The sequence below is a fragment of the Molothrus aeneus genome, chromosome 16 (genome assembly GCF_037042795.1).
Source record: "Molothrus aeneus isolate 106 chromosome 16, BPBGC_Maene_1.0, whole genome shotgun sequence".
Taxonomy (NCBI): domain Eukaryota; kingdom Metazoa; phylum Chordata; class Aves; order Passeriformes; family Icteridae; genus Molothrus; species Molothrus aeneus.
Genome location: NC_089661.1, coordinates 14,383,037 through 14,397,461, shown reverse-complemented (window position 1 = coordinate 14,397,461; position 14,425 = coordinate 14,383,037). Strand labels below are relative to the sequence as shown.

The 14,425-nt window shown below is 50.3% G+C and overlaps 1 protein-coding gene across 2 annotated transcripts in view; it reads right to left on the bottom strand.

Moving 5' to 3' along the window:
• EPN2 (epsin 2) overlaps nucleotides 1-3,782 on the bottom strand; it is a 44,724-nt gene extending 40,942 nt beyond the window's left edge. For both annotated transcript variants that reach the window (XM_066560520.1, XM_066560521.1), the window contains exon 1: nucleotides 3,673-3,782. The gene's annotated coding sequence lies outside the window, so the exon portion shown is untranslated. The remainder of the gene's footprint in view (nucleotides 1-3,672) is intronic.
• Nucleotides 3,783-14,425: the final 10,643 nt, after the last annotated feature.

Here is a 14,425-nt window from a genome sequence, read left to right as displayed (position 1 = left end):
AGAAGAAAAGCATCTCGCTAGCATAACTCAAAGTTATATATCCATATAGAAAGGCACAATAGTGAATTACAAACTGAATTCTGCAGACATCTCCAGTGCCAGTGCAATGAACAAACACAAAGTACTTCTATACTGATTTTCTAATTAGTATCATCATTCATACAAACTTCACTATTAGGTATTTACATAGAACACAATCTTGGTAACTTAAGCTACTCTCCTTAAACTCTGCCTACAACCACTGGTAACCTACAGAAAACACCACAGAACCTTCTGACCCAACAACTTCACCTTTATCAATGGACAGCATCATAAAATGAAGCAAACCCCAAATTTGGAAACCAGAGACAAAACTGCTATTTATGAAATGATAAATAAAGAATATCAGTTTTCCTGTAGCTTTCTACCTGCTGCACCACTCACTGAGAGGCTCAGCCCAACAGCCACTGAGTTCTAGATCCATCCTGAAGCCCAGAGTCTCTGAATTCACTCCCATTCAACCATTCTGAATTCTCTCCCCACGCAGAACAGGAAAGCAGTCCTGTAACAACCAGCTAAAGTGATTAACTCAGGCTTTTCAGGGTCTGTTATTCAGCACAGCCCAGTCTGTACCAAACCTGCAGCACACCAACGCTAGCAGACCTACAATCAGCCCCGGCAGGTTTTATTCCAGAGGACAGCAATCCATGTTGTTCTCCTCCATGGAGTCTCCTGCCTTCTTAATGAGCAGCCAGGCTACTGAAACACACAAAAACCTGCTGTTCTTTGAAGCACTTAAGCCAGCAGGATGCTGGTACGTTTCGATATTTTCCCTGCACAGATCAGAGCGAGGCGAAGTGGGAAAAGAACATTACAGGCGTTCCTACAAAGCAGGCACATTTCATTTTCTATTAGCAACATCCCAAGGGACACTTTAGCACTCTGCAAATATGGCCCTGCAAGACTGGGAAGTTGCTTCCTGAGTACCAGTCATTAAAGAAAGGTATTAGAGTAACTTATACTCTTCTACACCGAGCAAAAGCCAGAGTCATTTCCCCATCCCACGTAGGAGACCTAAGAAAAGCAAGCTCAGGAACATCATAACTACTCTTTAATGTATTTCCCCTAAACTGATTATCATTTAATGATTGCTCTCTCTCTCTCTCTAAAGGAAAAAAAAAAAAAAACCAGCCACAGAAACAAAACCCCGATTTCTGTATCAAGAGAGACTATCAGCATTTTTATGAAGTAACAAATTAGGCCTTTGGCATTTCCCAGCAGTGATCCAAGATTTGAGGCTTCTTAAAAGCTCCAAGTTTTAAAGCAATCAAATGGCTGACAGCTGGAACAAAACTAGCATGATTAACCAGTTATGTAAATAATGATGTGGTCAGTGCAAGCTGAATTCACTTCTGCTGCCTCCATTATACTGGACATCAGATGTTTGTGAACCCTTCATTAAATGTGACTGCAGGAATAATGCAAGTGAAAACCAACATGAACATCACCAGCCAGGCTACCTGACAGTCTGGGGTCTCTCCTCCAATCCTTCCACACCCATCAGGTAACTCATAAACTGCATTTTTTTTAACCCAAATATTACCCACCCCTGCTTAGCTTCTACCTAGGAAACAAGTCTGCTTTTCTCAGGAGACAAGTCCATGGAGAGAGGATATTTATTTACAAGGGCTTGGACTGACAGGCCAAGGGGGAACAGCTTCCCACTGCCAGAGAGCAGCACTGGATGGGACATTGGGAAGGAATTCCACCCTGGGAAGGTGGGGAGGCCCTGGCAGAGGTTCCCAGAGAAGCTGTGGCCGCCCCTGGATCCCTGGAGGTGCCCAAGGCCAGGCTGGACCTTTTCTGGAAGAACCTGGGACAGTGGAAGGTGTCCCTGCCATAGCAGGGGTGGGACTGGATGAGCTTTGAGGTCCCTTCCAACCCAACCCATTCCAGGATTCAAAGATGTGCTGCCTTGCATTTCTTACAGGCTGATAACAATTTCCATTCCTCAGCAGATGTAAAAGTCAAGCTGCTGTGTCAGAGAGCTGTTGTGACACAGGTGAAATGTTGCAGAGTAACTTCATGGAATAGAGGAAGTTACAATCAGCACCCCCAAGTCAAACTTCCTCAAATGGAACCCACAGTCAATTTGGCCTTATCAGAATCCGCCTTCAGGAATGCACACTCATGGGTCATTTGTGCTTGATAATTTTTGATAACATAGTTAAATATTTAATACGGGGGAGATTATCGCTGAAATTCTGTCGAGCTAGTTTACCATTACTTGGAGTCTATAAAGGAAAATTTATCAAAAGTTTTGATTCCTCCCAATAAAACTCTACACTTGAGTTTGTTCAAAAATAACACATCTGAGAATGAGCCAAGACAAACATATTTAGAAGTAACTCCTAAACAGGCTGCATTTTGCTAAAGATACCATTACAATATATTTCTGATTTTAAAAAATCATTCATCCCGCATTTCACACCCCAACAATACAATCTCCTATGACCTTGTGCCTCACAAAACACAGCAACACACTGGAATTATGCAAGAGTTCTGTATTACCATCAAACAAGTATTTCAGTGGAGAGAATAATAAAACTTAATCTCATGGCCTGATTTGCATTTTGAACTCCTCAAGTCAGACTCTACAGCCCATAACATCTGCAACAGCTTCACAATCCTAACAAGTCTTTTAGGCCTCCTGTTGAAAATGGATGAGCATGTAGATAATTCAGGTTATTTTCTTAATAGATGAGGACAAGAAATATGTCCAACTGTTGTAAATTTAAAATCTCACTCGGCTTTTCAGATCCCTGTCGATACCGTACTCGAGAAGGGGGAGGGGGAAGCATTACACACCCATAAAACTGAGACCAAACGCTACCAGTTTTAAAGCCTTAGAGCTTTAAATCTTAACATGAATATTTTAACATTTACATTAAAGCCTTACGGCTTTAAAATAGGGGACTTCCATTGCGGGCAGCCTGTGATAATTACTGTTTCAATATATTTCACAGCAATAATGTAATACAGCTCGCTGGCTACCCAACCCTAATCTCCAGCATCACAGGTACTGCAGGTAAAAAATTTTAAAAAATATATATATAAGTATGTATCAGTGTAAATATATATAGGGAGAGAGAGAATATCACAGCACCACAGAAAATCACAGAATTATTAGGGCTGAAAGGGACCTCTGGAGATCATCTAGTCCAAGCCCCCTATATAAAACAGACCCTTAAAAATCATTAAAAGCATTAACACACATCTCCCAAACAACGATATCACTGAAAATACAACAAAATACCGCCCGCCCCGCCGCGACGGAGGTGAACAACGCCGGGGCGGGGGTCGGACCGGGCGGAGCGGAGCCCCCCCCGCCCCAGCGCCGCCGCCGGGAGCCCCCCGAGCCCGCAGGCCCCGCCATCCCCCGCAGCCCCGGGAGGCCCATCGGGAACCAGGCCCGCACCCGGGGCCGCGGGGGCCCGGCCCGTCCCCGCCGCCGCCCGCCCAGCCACCCACCGGCGACAACAAAGGCGACCGCGGCCCCGCGCCCTCCCCGCGGGGACCCCCGGGGGCCCTTCCCGCGCCCACCCCGCGCCCCGCCGAGGGGAAAGGCGGCGCTGCGGGGGCCGCCCGCCCGTTCCCCCCTCCCGTCCCGCAGCCCGCGGGAGCCGCGCTGACCTGCGGGCGCGGGGCGGGCGCGGTGTCCCGGTGTCCCGGTGCCCGGCGGCCGCGGGCTGCGCTTGACACCCACACGCACCATCCAACATGGCGGCGGCGGCCGCGGGGAGGCGGCGGAGGAGGCGGAACCGGCGGCCGCGCGCGGCCCCGAGGCGCGGCCGCGCTGAGGGCGGGGGGGACGCGGCGCTGCCCGTCCCCTCCTTCCCTCCCTTTTCCCCTCCTTCCCTCCCTCTTCCCTTCCTTCCCTCCCTCCTGGCGCGGCTCCTCGCAGCCGGACCCGGCGCCAGCGCGGAGCGAGGCAGGATCGGCCCCCGGGCGACTTTGGATGGGAGAGCGCCTGGGGAGGGCCCTCAGTGCTCACAAGAGCCCAGGGGTCCCCCAAAAACCTGGGTGAAATAATACAAAACAAGTCTGTCATTACAAAATAGCCACATTTATGGGTCGGGGGACGCTTTAGAGAGGGTGCGGGGCTGGGTTTGATGGAAGGAGAACGCTTGGGGATCCCCCTCAGTGCTCATAGAGCCCAGGAGGAACTGGGTTCAGGGCTAGAGATCCCCCAAATTCCAGGGACAAAAAATACAAAATAATGACTATCAGTATAAAATAACCACATTTATGGATCAGGGTACAGTTTAAAGCAGGTCTGGGGCTGGCTTTGATGGCAGGAGAAGGCTTGGGGAGCACACTCCCTCTCCACACTCACAGCCCCCAGGAGAAACTGATTTCAGGGCAGGGCTGTCCCCCAAAAATCGAGGTTCAGTGTGGGCTGGCAGCCCCCAAAGCAGAATCATAGAATGAATTAGTTTGGAAAAGACCTGAGATGATCAAGTCCCGACTTGTGGCCCAACACCCCCTTGTCAACTAGACCGTGGCACTGAGTGCCACATCCAGCCTTTCCTTAAACACCTCCAGGGCCAGGGATTCCTCCACATCCTTGGGCAGCCCATTCCAATATTTATTCACTCCTCCAATGAGAAAATCCCTCCCAATGTCCCACCTGAACCTCCCTGGCACAGCTCCCATTGCCTCACACAGCACAGATACTCCCACTGCAGATGCCAGTATAAAATAACCACATTTATGGCTAAGGGGACACTTTATGGACACATTTGCGGATCAGGGTCACCATGCTGGGTGATGAAGAGGAGCTCAGCAGGGACACAGAGGCACGAACGTGGCAGGAGGAGCCGGAGGGTCTGGGTGGGTCGGAACACACGTCCTTCCCCTTGGGATAATGACTAAACCTGTGTCCGGTACACGGGCTGGAGGAGGGCTCTGCTCCCATTGTAGTCCTCCCTGAATATATTTGTTCCCATCTTAAAACCAGGAGACAATTCAAGGAAACGGGACACGGCTGCTCGGGAGACAGTCAGGATTGGTGGGGGCCAGGGGAGAAGCTGGAGAGCAGAGCTCTGCTTGGATCTGCTGCTGGTTATTTAAAACCCCAATTCCTGAGGAATCGTGCCTTACAAAAGCATAGGAAAACAGAAATGTGGAGCAAAATCCAGTTTATGAGTCACTGCTTTTAAGCGAAAGGAAGGTCAGGCTGAGTGCTGCAAACTTCATCAAATCCTACAAGGGGTTTGGGAAGGGACCTTAAAAATCATCTCATTCCAAATCCTGACAGGGACAGGGACACCTCCCACTGTCCCAGGCTGCTCCAAAACCCATCCAACCTGGCCTTGGAAACTTCCATGGATGGAGCATCCACCACTTAGAGCCCAGCCCTTCCTCCCATGGAGCCACTATGAAATCTGCCACAGATTTGAGGTTTAAATACAGAAGAACGGGGACTGCAGTGAAGCACCGGGTGAGCTGCATTAAAAGCAACTTGTTTAGAAATGCTGCACATTCCAATGCCTTGAACACCATCTGGGAGCTGGGAAGCTCTGAATCTTCTGCAGCAAGCTGTGATTCTGGCTTAGCTGTTAACCTTGAGCTAGGCAGGATTAAATTCTGGGTGAAAAAAATAAGGGATCAGCACACCTCTGATGGTATCAGCAGGAGCTGAAAGACTACTTCCCCCTTTTCTTCTTTGCAAGAAAACAGCAATGATGGAAACCCAATGTTTCTGTGCACGTTCATTAATCCTAATGATCAGGTGCCGACAGCTCTAAAGGAGGAGAAGAAAGCTCTTGGTTAAAATAAAATGGGAAGAACAGGGTTGTTCCTGCTGCCTTCTCTCCTGCCTGTGTTCCTTCCAGATCTGGGCAGACAGCTCTCCAGAGCAGGAGGCAGCTTCCTCTCCATTTCCAGCTCCATCCCAGGTGTCTGTCTACATCATTAAGTGTGCAAATCAGCAAACCCAGCAAAAACCTCCTGCAGCTGGCACACTTCCACCAAAAAAACACTTCTCTATCAACCAGATCAAGCCCCTTAGTGAGAGTAAAACAAACCAACCAAGTAAAATCACTTAATTTTTGATTATTATATCAGTGTTAATGCCTTAAAGTGCAGTGTTCCTGCTGCCCTGGGCAGGTACATGAGTGGCAGAGCTGCACCAGCAGAGCTCTGCCCAAGCTGCACAGGGATGTTCCCTCCTGGTGGCCCCTGAGCAGACTCGTGGCAGTGGATTTATGTCTCTTGTTTCCTATTAGCAACAGGAGGTCACTGCATTTGTCCCGATTTTAAAGGCAGGAGCTGGTGCAGGACACTTCCCACTGCAGCCCTGCCCCATCCCTCTCTGGAGCAGGCTGGAGCTGGATCTTGACCCGAGCCATCTCTGATCCTTCCCAGCCCACAACATTTCAGCTGCGTTGGCAGGACCAGAGTCCAAGGCCACGATTTGGAGTCTGAGATGGCACCAGGAGCTGTGGCACCACCCTGATAACCAGCAGAGCAATCCACATGGAGAAGGCAGCTCACAGACTCCCAGGATATGCTTGGGATATGGAAGGGACTTACAGGGAGCATCAAATCCAACAGCAAGGATAGTGACACCTTTCACTGGACCAGGTTGCCCAGAGAAGCTGTGGCTGCCCCATCCCTGGAAATGTCCAAGGCCAGACTGGACAGGGCTTGGAGCAACCTGGGATAGTGGAAGGTGTCCCTGCCCATGGCAGGGGTAGAACCAGAGGGTTTTTGAGATCCTTTCCAACCCAAACTTTTCTGTGATTCGGTGAATCCCTGAGCCTGAGAGCGTTTTCCAAACACTCCTGGAGCTCTGGCAGCCTTGATGCCGTGATCATTCCCTGGGGAGCCTGTCCAGTGCCCCAGCACCCTCTGGGTGAAAACCCTTTTCCTGATAACCTAAACTTTCCTGGCACAGCTTCACGCCGTGCCCTCGGGTCCTGTCACTGGTCACCAGAGACAAGCTGGTGGCAGTGGACCCAGCAAGTGGGAGTAGGCAAGGAGCAGAAGGATAAGGAGCAGGAGGATAAGGAATGGGATGTCTGGAATGCAGGAGGCTCTCCCAGAGAAGATGAGGAAGGCACATCCTCCCCCAGCTGCCCTCCCAACTAACCTAGGGAAGAGCAGCTGCCAGGGAGCCTCAGGAGGGCCTGTTCCACAGCCATAATGGGAATATCGCCCACGTGGGGCTGAGCACACCACTAATTAGCTAATGAGTTTGCTCCAAATGTCTGGCCACGGTGCGAGGGACAACAGGAGCAGCACTTGAAAAGCCCCAAACAGTGACAATTGCATTTGTCCCTTGTCGCTGACCCCAGCCCCGCATTAACAAATAGGTCAGAACCAACGGTGCTTTGCAGTGATCTAATCCTCCTGCCATATGTCAGCTGCCCGAAAAAACACTGCCCAGAGAACGCCCCAAAGCTCTGCAGAAATCCCAAGGAAAACTCGATAAATATATCCCTGCCATTTGAAATTTGATTTCCTCACTCTATTGTTCCTCATTTCCTGAGAGCTGGCTTGGTGGATCACATTTTCTGCTTCTGTCTCCAGTGCTTGTAAGCAAACAAGACTGAATCTCATTATCCTGATGCATGGCCCTGGCTGCTTGCAATCCGATCTCTAAATCACAGTCATTTTGCTCCATTACTGATTTTCCTTCCCACTCCTAACCTGCAGGTCTTCAGAGGAATCGATGCAGAAATAGAGACGAGCATCATCTAATGAAGGTGTGTTTAACGTTCAGCTCTTCAGCCTGGATTAAACAGCCAAGTGAGGAACTGCCTGCTTGGGCACCCTCCACTCCCGTGGCAGCTGGAGCTTCCCAGCCTTCCCGGGAAGCCACATGCTTCCACATGGGGTAAATGGGGACTTCAGTCCCTGAGAGCCCAATTTGGGAAATCTGCTAATTAAATAGTCTGGGCAAACACAATCATCATTGTCCTTAGAGCCAAAGCAGTGAGATGTTTCTCAACAAGCACAGACCCTTCCCGGAATTTTCTGAGCTGTCTGCGTGTTGCTGACAGTTATAGAGAATATATTCAGATTATACAACTTGATGTTCACCCCGGGTTATTCTCTCCCGGATTCATGAATATTTCATTGAAATATGCAAAGTCTGAGTTACAGTCGTGTCTGCTTCAATTAGACACAGGGATCCACGGGGTCTGCAGCCCTTCCACACTCCCAGGGTTTGTCTACAAAGCGAGGAGAACCAAAATAAGAGTTTAGCTCCCATCATATTTAGCCTGGCTTCTTCAAACGTCTTTAAATAAGGGAGAAAAGCAGAAGGATTGGAGAGTAGAGCCCAGTGAGCCTGTGCCCGAGTTCAGCTGGAAGCAACTCAAGCTAATCAGAACAGAGCCAGCAGGAGGGGGTTCGTTCCCTTCGTGATGCAGACAAACTTGTAGAACTGTTTCCAATGCAAATATTCCTTTTGACAAGTTCAAAATTAATACACCTCTAATATGGGTATTCAAACCAGACCTTTTCTGAACACGTTGGCAGATTCATGAAAAGAGAAGGGAGAATGCAAGCCCAGCACATTCTGATTTTCTCAAAATGAATGTGCTCTGACAGTGCAAGAGGCAGTGACGTTTGAATGTGCTTAGTTCTAGTAATTACCAAGTGTTGTGTTTCTTTAGAAGCTGGAGCTGTTCTCATCTGTGGGCACCTTCCCTCATTCCTTTCTCCTTACTGCTCAGGAGGTGCAGTTTCTCCCATGCCTCAGCAAGAAGCCAAGGCTACTGTGCTGCTTACATTAAATCCCACTGAAGCCTTGGGGTGAAATTCCACAAGTTTTAATTGACCTAAGTCAGGGTGTTGTGGTTCCTGCCCTTCCTCCACCAGCCCTTCCCATTCCCTCCCTGCCACCAGCACCAGCTTATACCACCTGTGGTGAAGATTAATCACTTTTTTGGGGGGAGTGCTGCTTCTCAGCCAGTTCAGCTCCCTGAACCAGCTCACCAGAGGCTCAGATCAGCACCCACATCAGCAGAAAAGAGAGGACAGGGCCATGCAAGGCCACACCAAGTGCTGAGGAGGTATTTTTCTGGGTTTATAGGACACAAGGAACACATTTGACCTAAAGAACCTGGATCTGCTGCTTGTTTCCAGGCTGGGAGCACTCACCCATTAGGACCATCTGCACAGTTTGGAGTGGCAGACTCAGGCCCAGCAAAGTCAGGCTCATTTATTGTTACCATCTGGCTCCCCAAAGCAAGTCACCAAGGCAGAGGCTGTAAGCATTCCCTTTTGCTTGGTACAGTTTGTTCCATCCCTCTTGACTTCTTCCTTGTCACAACAAGAGCACTTCCTGCCAGGATGGAGCTGATGGACAACATCTCCCATCAGGATTCCTCCTCCTCATTCCTGCAGCCACCCAAAGAATGTCACCCGGAGAGGCAGCCCCTCCCTTTTGCCCCAGGCCCATCCTCAGACTGATAGAGGCTCCATAATCACTTCCAAACTGCAGGATGACCTGTGCAGTTGCACAAAGATCTCACGTGGCCAGGATTATCCTCACTCCTCCCAGCTGTTTCTAACCTTGAGGGAAAACGCCCTGTGGGCTTGGCTCTGAGGAACGTGTCAGGAGTTATGCTCCTGGCTCGGCAGAATCCTCTAGGATTTGGGTCTCCTCTCTCCTGTTGGCACAGGGATTTTGGCTAGAAGGGTGGCAAAAGACTTCGTACACAGGTAGAGGAGGGAGGAAATGATGTGTACCTACCAAACACCCAGCCTGTGGCCGCTGCTGAGGACATGGTCCAGCACAAAGAGTCTCATTTTTAAGCACAAAACCACAGAAAGCACCACCCTCCCCACAGGAATCAGATGCAGCAAATCATCCACCCCTTACCTGTGCTGAGTCGGGGTCCCAACACTGAAATCAGCATTATCACACCACAGTGGGGTGCTCACAGAGATTTGGGGCATCATGGGGACAACTGGAGCTTCCTTCACGAGTGCTGTGCTCCCAGAGCATCCAATGCCTGGAAAGCCACCTCAGCTCCAACTCTGGCAGCTGAGCTGCACAGCTACAGCCAGTTTGGGCTCAAATTTCAGAGTCTTGCTCTCAGACACAAAGATGTGACCCCCCCAAAGCAGAGCAAGTACTGCAAGCTTCAGGTATTTTGTGTCTTTTAAACAGAGAGGCTGGAACAGTGCTGGAAGAGTGCTGCCACATCCCCGGGTGACAGCTGGATGCCCATCACTGACAAGCTGGTAGCTTTCCCCCTTGACAGAGGAAAACTGAGAGCTGTTTGGTTTGTGTTTGCACAGCATCCAGCCAGTCCCTAAATTGGTTGGCCCAATTTCTGGGTTTCTGATTCCCACTTCTGCAAGTAACTTCCTCCATTCCCAGGCTCACAGAGCCACTTGAAACTTTCATATCTGCATGCACGGTTGTGGCTCCAAACTCGTCCCTGCTGCCCCATCTCATCCTCAACAAGGCTTCCCAGGAACTTTCACTCTGTAAAAATCCCTAAACAATGCTGCAGAGCTGTAAATACATGGTCCCTGTGTGATAAACAAGCAGATTTTAAAAATTCACCAGCTGGGCTGGAAGAGATTCATGACAAGCCATCAGGACTCCACAAAGCAAACAAACTGCACAGCACTGCAGGCAAGAATTCCTCCAGAAATCCAGTGTTCAATCCTAACACAACCCAGCCAAGCTGCTCCATGGATCAGCCCTGCTCTGAGCTCCTCAAAAACCTGGTGGAAGGAAAAATGTTCCTCTTCAACAGCAGCAAGTCTCAGGAGCCATTTGAGCACCTCAGCCAGTCAAGCAGGTTATAATTGGCTGTAATTAATACTCCTACGAGCTTCCACATTCTTCTGCACTGAGATGGAGAAATACAGGATTGCTCCCTGACCCTGTGAACACGAGAGGAAGTCAAAGGGGTCTGTTGCCTTCTGATTTTTAGAAATCAAACATCTCTGAGAGGAAAAGGTGAGAGACAAACACCAGCGCTGCTGGGAACTGGCTTTGCACGGCCCCATCTTTTCTGGGACACAAACCACAATAACCTCCAACCAAAAATAACTGCAGAGCAAGTTGCTACAGACAGCAAGTTTCCTCTGTCCCTCAAGATGCTTCCACGTCACTCAGAGCATTTTGGGAGGGGCATGGGGTGCAAACCACGCACAACCATGACATTTTAGCAGTACTGAAAGTGGCCTTTGGTGAAACATCAGCTGAATAATCCAGTCCAGGAGGTTGAAAATTAAAGAAGAGCAAAATGCCTGATGTCATGAAAACCCCTCATGTGTCACCAGTGGGCTGGAAGAAGGGTTTGTGGCACCTGCACAGCTCAGCTGAGAAGTTCTTTGCACTCAGCAGGATCTCCAGCACTTGGGGAGGAAGGGCTGGGCTGTGCAGGCCATTTCCTCCAAGAAGCCACCAGCTGACCCTTAAATGAAACCTGCCAGGCAGTTCCACACAAGCACACTGTGCCTTGCTCCTCATTAGGGTTCCAGAGCGTGTCTGCATCAGCTTTTCCAGCTTGCACTTGAGAGAGAAACGTGAGACACCCGTGTTTTCCCTCCAGGCAGGGCAGGACCTCTTGTTTTGCTCTGAGATCAGAGCCTGGGGGAAGGCAGGGAACTGGAGATGCTGTCCCTCAAGGGTGCCTCTTTCAAGATGCATCTTGCAGCCATAGCTCCAGTTTGGGAGGTTCCCAGAATTACTGAATCCAAGGAGAACACAGCGTGGAATTCTGTCTGCTCACTCACTTATTCCTCTTATCAGAGAATCACAGACTGGTTTGAGTAGGAAGGGACCTCAAAGATCATCCAGTTCCAAACCCTCACCCACGCCCAGGAACACCTTCCACTATCCCAGGTTGCTCCAAGCCCCATCCAGCCTGGCCTTGGACACTTCCAGGGATCCAGGGGCAGCACAGCTGCTCTGGGCACCCTGTGCCAGGACCTCACCACCCTCACAGGGAAGAATTTCTTCCTAATACCCAATCTAACCCTGCCCTCCTTCAGCTTAAGGCCATTCTCCCAGATCCTATCACTACACGCCCTTGTGAAAGGTCCCTCTCCAGTTATATCCCCCCATTATCCTCAAACATTTGCTATAAACGCTGCCAGTGCTCAGATTTTGGCCTGGACACCTGGTTTTTAGCAGGATGGATGTTCTTATCTTCCTACACATTGGCTCCCAGCTCCAGCCCTTCATGTTTACCATCCTTCAGAGCAGAGGCCAAGAGCAGCACCCACGTGCTGTTTGCCTCAGCTCTCCTGGGTTTCTCCCAAAATCTCCATCCCTGGGAAGCTCCTTTCCTTTCTCCAGACTCTCCATGGACTGGCACCACCACCCTCAAGCCTAAAGCCTCCCCTGAGCCTTGCAGACACTTGGCACATTCCCTAAGCCTTTTGCACCCAGAGGTGCTCAGGGAGATTTAAACATATGCTGAAATGATTTCCTGATCTGTCTCTGCCCCGGGGAGCCAAGAACAGCACAGCTGCAAACCACTGGAGGCTGCATTCCTGATCCCAGCTGAGGGAGCAGCAAGCAGGCATCAGGCTGGGATACAGAGTTTGTGCTAATCTGGTTTCCAGACGGAGAAAACACAGGTGCCCACACTGGAGAGGGGCTGTAGCCCCTTTCCAAGCTGTTTTTGAGGGTCTCCCACAAGTGATTCCAGTCCTTTGTGCCCAGTCCAGACTGTTCCTGTGGCTCCAGAGGTTCCTGAGCTCCTCCAGTCTCTTCACCCTCCACACTGTCCCCTCCACTTGGAGCTGGAGCTTGCCCATGATCAAACTCTTGTCCCTGTTGCTCATTGGAGCCCTTCCAGGGCATCCTGTGCCTCGTGGTGCCTCCAGCCCCCTGCTCCCAGGCAATGCCAGAGGCTGTGTCATGCTGAGTTGGGTCACACAGGGATCACTGATCCAACTCCTGGCTCTGCACAGACACCCCAACAATCCCACCTGTGCCTGGGAGTGGTGTCCAAACCCTCCTGGACCCTCCAGGTCCTCCTGGACCATTCCCTGGGGAGCCTGGGCAGTGCCCACCACCCTCTTTTCCTAATATCCAACCTAACCCTCCCTGACATGAAAAGGCACTGAAATCCCAGTTTCTGCAGCAGAGCCATTTCTCCAGCACAGCAGGACATCCCCATGTGGCATCAATGGGACAAAAGGACACAGCACACCACTGGGTCCTGCTGCCACCTCATCAGCAGCTCCACGAGCTGCTCAGCCTGTAGTGACCACCAGCCCCTCCCAAGCAAAGCCCAAAACCAGCAGCAAACCCCAGAGTTCCTCTTTCAGCCTGGGAGAGGAAGAGAGGGGAGGAAGGAGGAAGGAAGATGACAAATCTGCATTTCAGATGCTGAAAGGAACATGCTGTAGAAACAGATATTTTACAGCATTTTGCCAAATACTTTGCTTGCTTCTGCAAGTGCATCTTGTGCCAAGCACACCTACATGGGGAGGGTTTTTATTACCTGTGCTAATGTTAGTGCTTTACATCATGAGCCCTGTCAGAGCAATGCTGTTCCTTTCCATCAGCTTCACAGGGAGGGGGCTCAGGCCCCATTTTCCTGGGGATCTCAAACTCTTCCATCGAAGCAAATGCTGTTCCCAGCTCTACAGGAATACTTCAAGAGAAAGCAGTGCCTTGGCTTTCTATTAAAATGCAGAATTGCCTCCTAGGAGTGCTGCATTTGCTCAGAGAGCAGAAAGCAAGAACACACATCTGGGAGCAACCCCCTGGGCAGTGTTCCTTCAACACAGGCCATATCCTGCTCTCATTTACACACAGGCTTCAGTGAAATTACCCTGGATTGCCACAGCTGATGTGTCAGAAATCACAGCCCAACACAGCCCTTGGGAGGAATTCATCAGTTTTATTGTGGCTTCCTAAAAAACCTGCACTCAGTTTTTCCTCTTGCCTTGCACAGGTGAAAATCATCACTGAGGAAAAGTGCCCTGAGAGGGCTCTGCCACTGGAGCAGCAGCTTTACTCAGCTGGCTTTTCCAAAAGGAGCAGCAGGGTGGGGCTGGGACAGGCAAGGCCACGTGTGTGGATTCTCCCATGGATCCTTTGGGGCTGATTTCAGCCCCAGCTGATGACAGGCTGGGCAGAGTTTTCACAGCTACTTAATTACTAAAACATTTCCTGCAGATCCTCAGCTGAGGAGAGGAGACAGGTCAGAGCAACTGAGGGACAGCCCAACCCTGGGTGACACTTTAAGAGAATCCACCCAGACCTACAGGAAAAAAAATAAATAAATAAAGGCAGCACTGGACAGCGTGGCAGGAGGAATAAACCAGAGTGAATAAAGCAGGGCTGGGGACTCTGGGGGGACTCCGAGTGCATCCCCAGCGAGAAAGGGCAGCGTGGAGCATCCGGGGAATCCACAGCTGCACCTGCATCCGTCCTGCCACACACAGA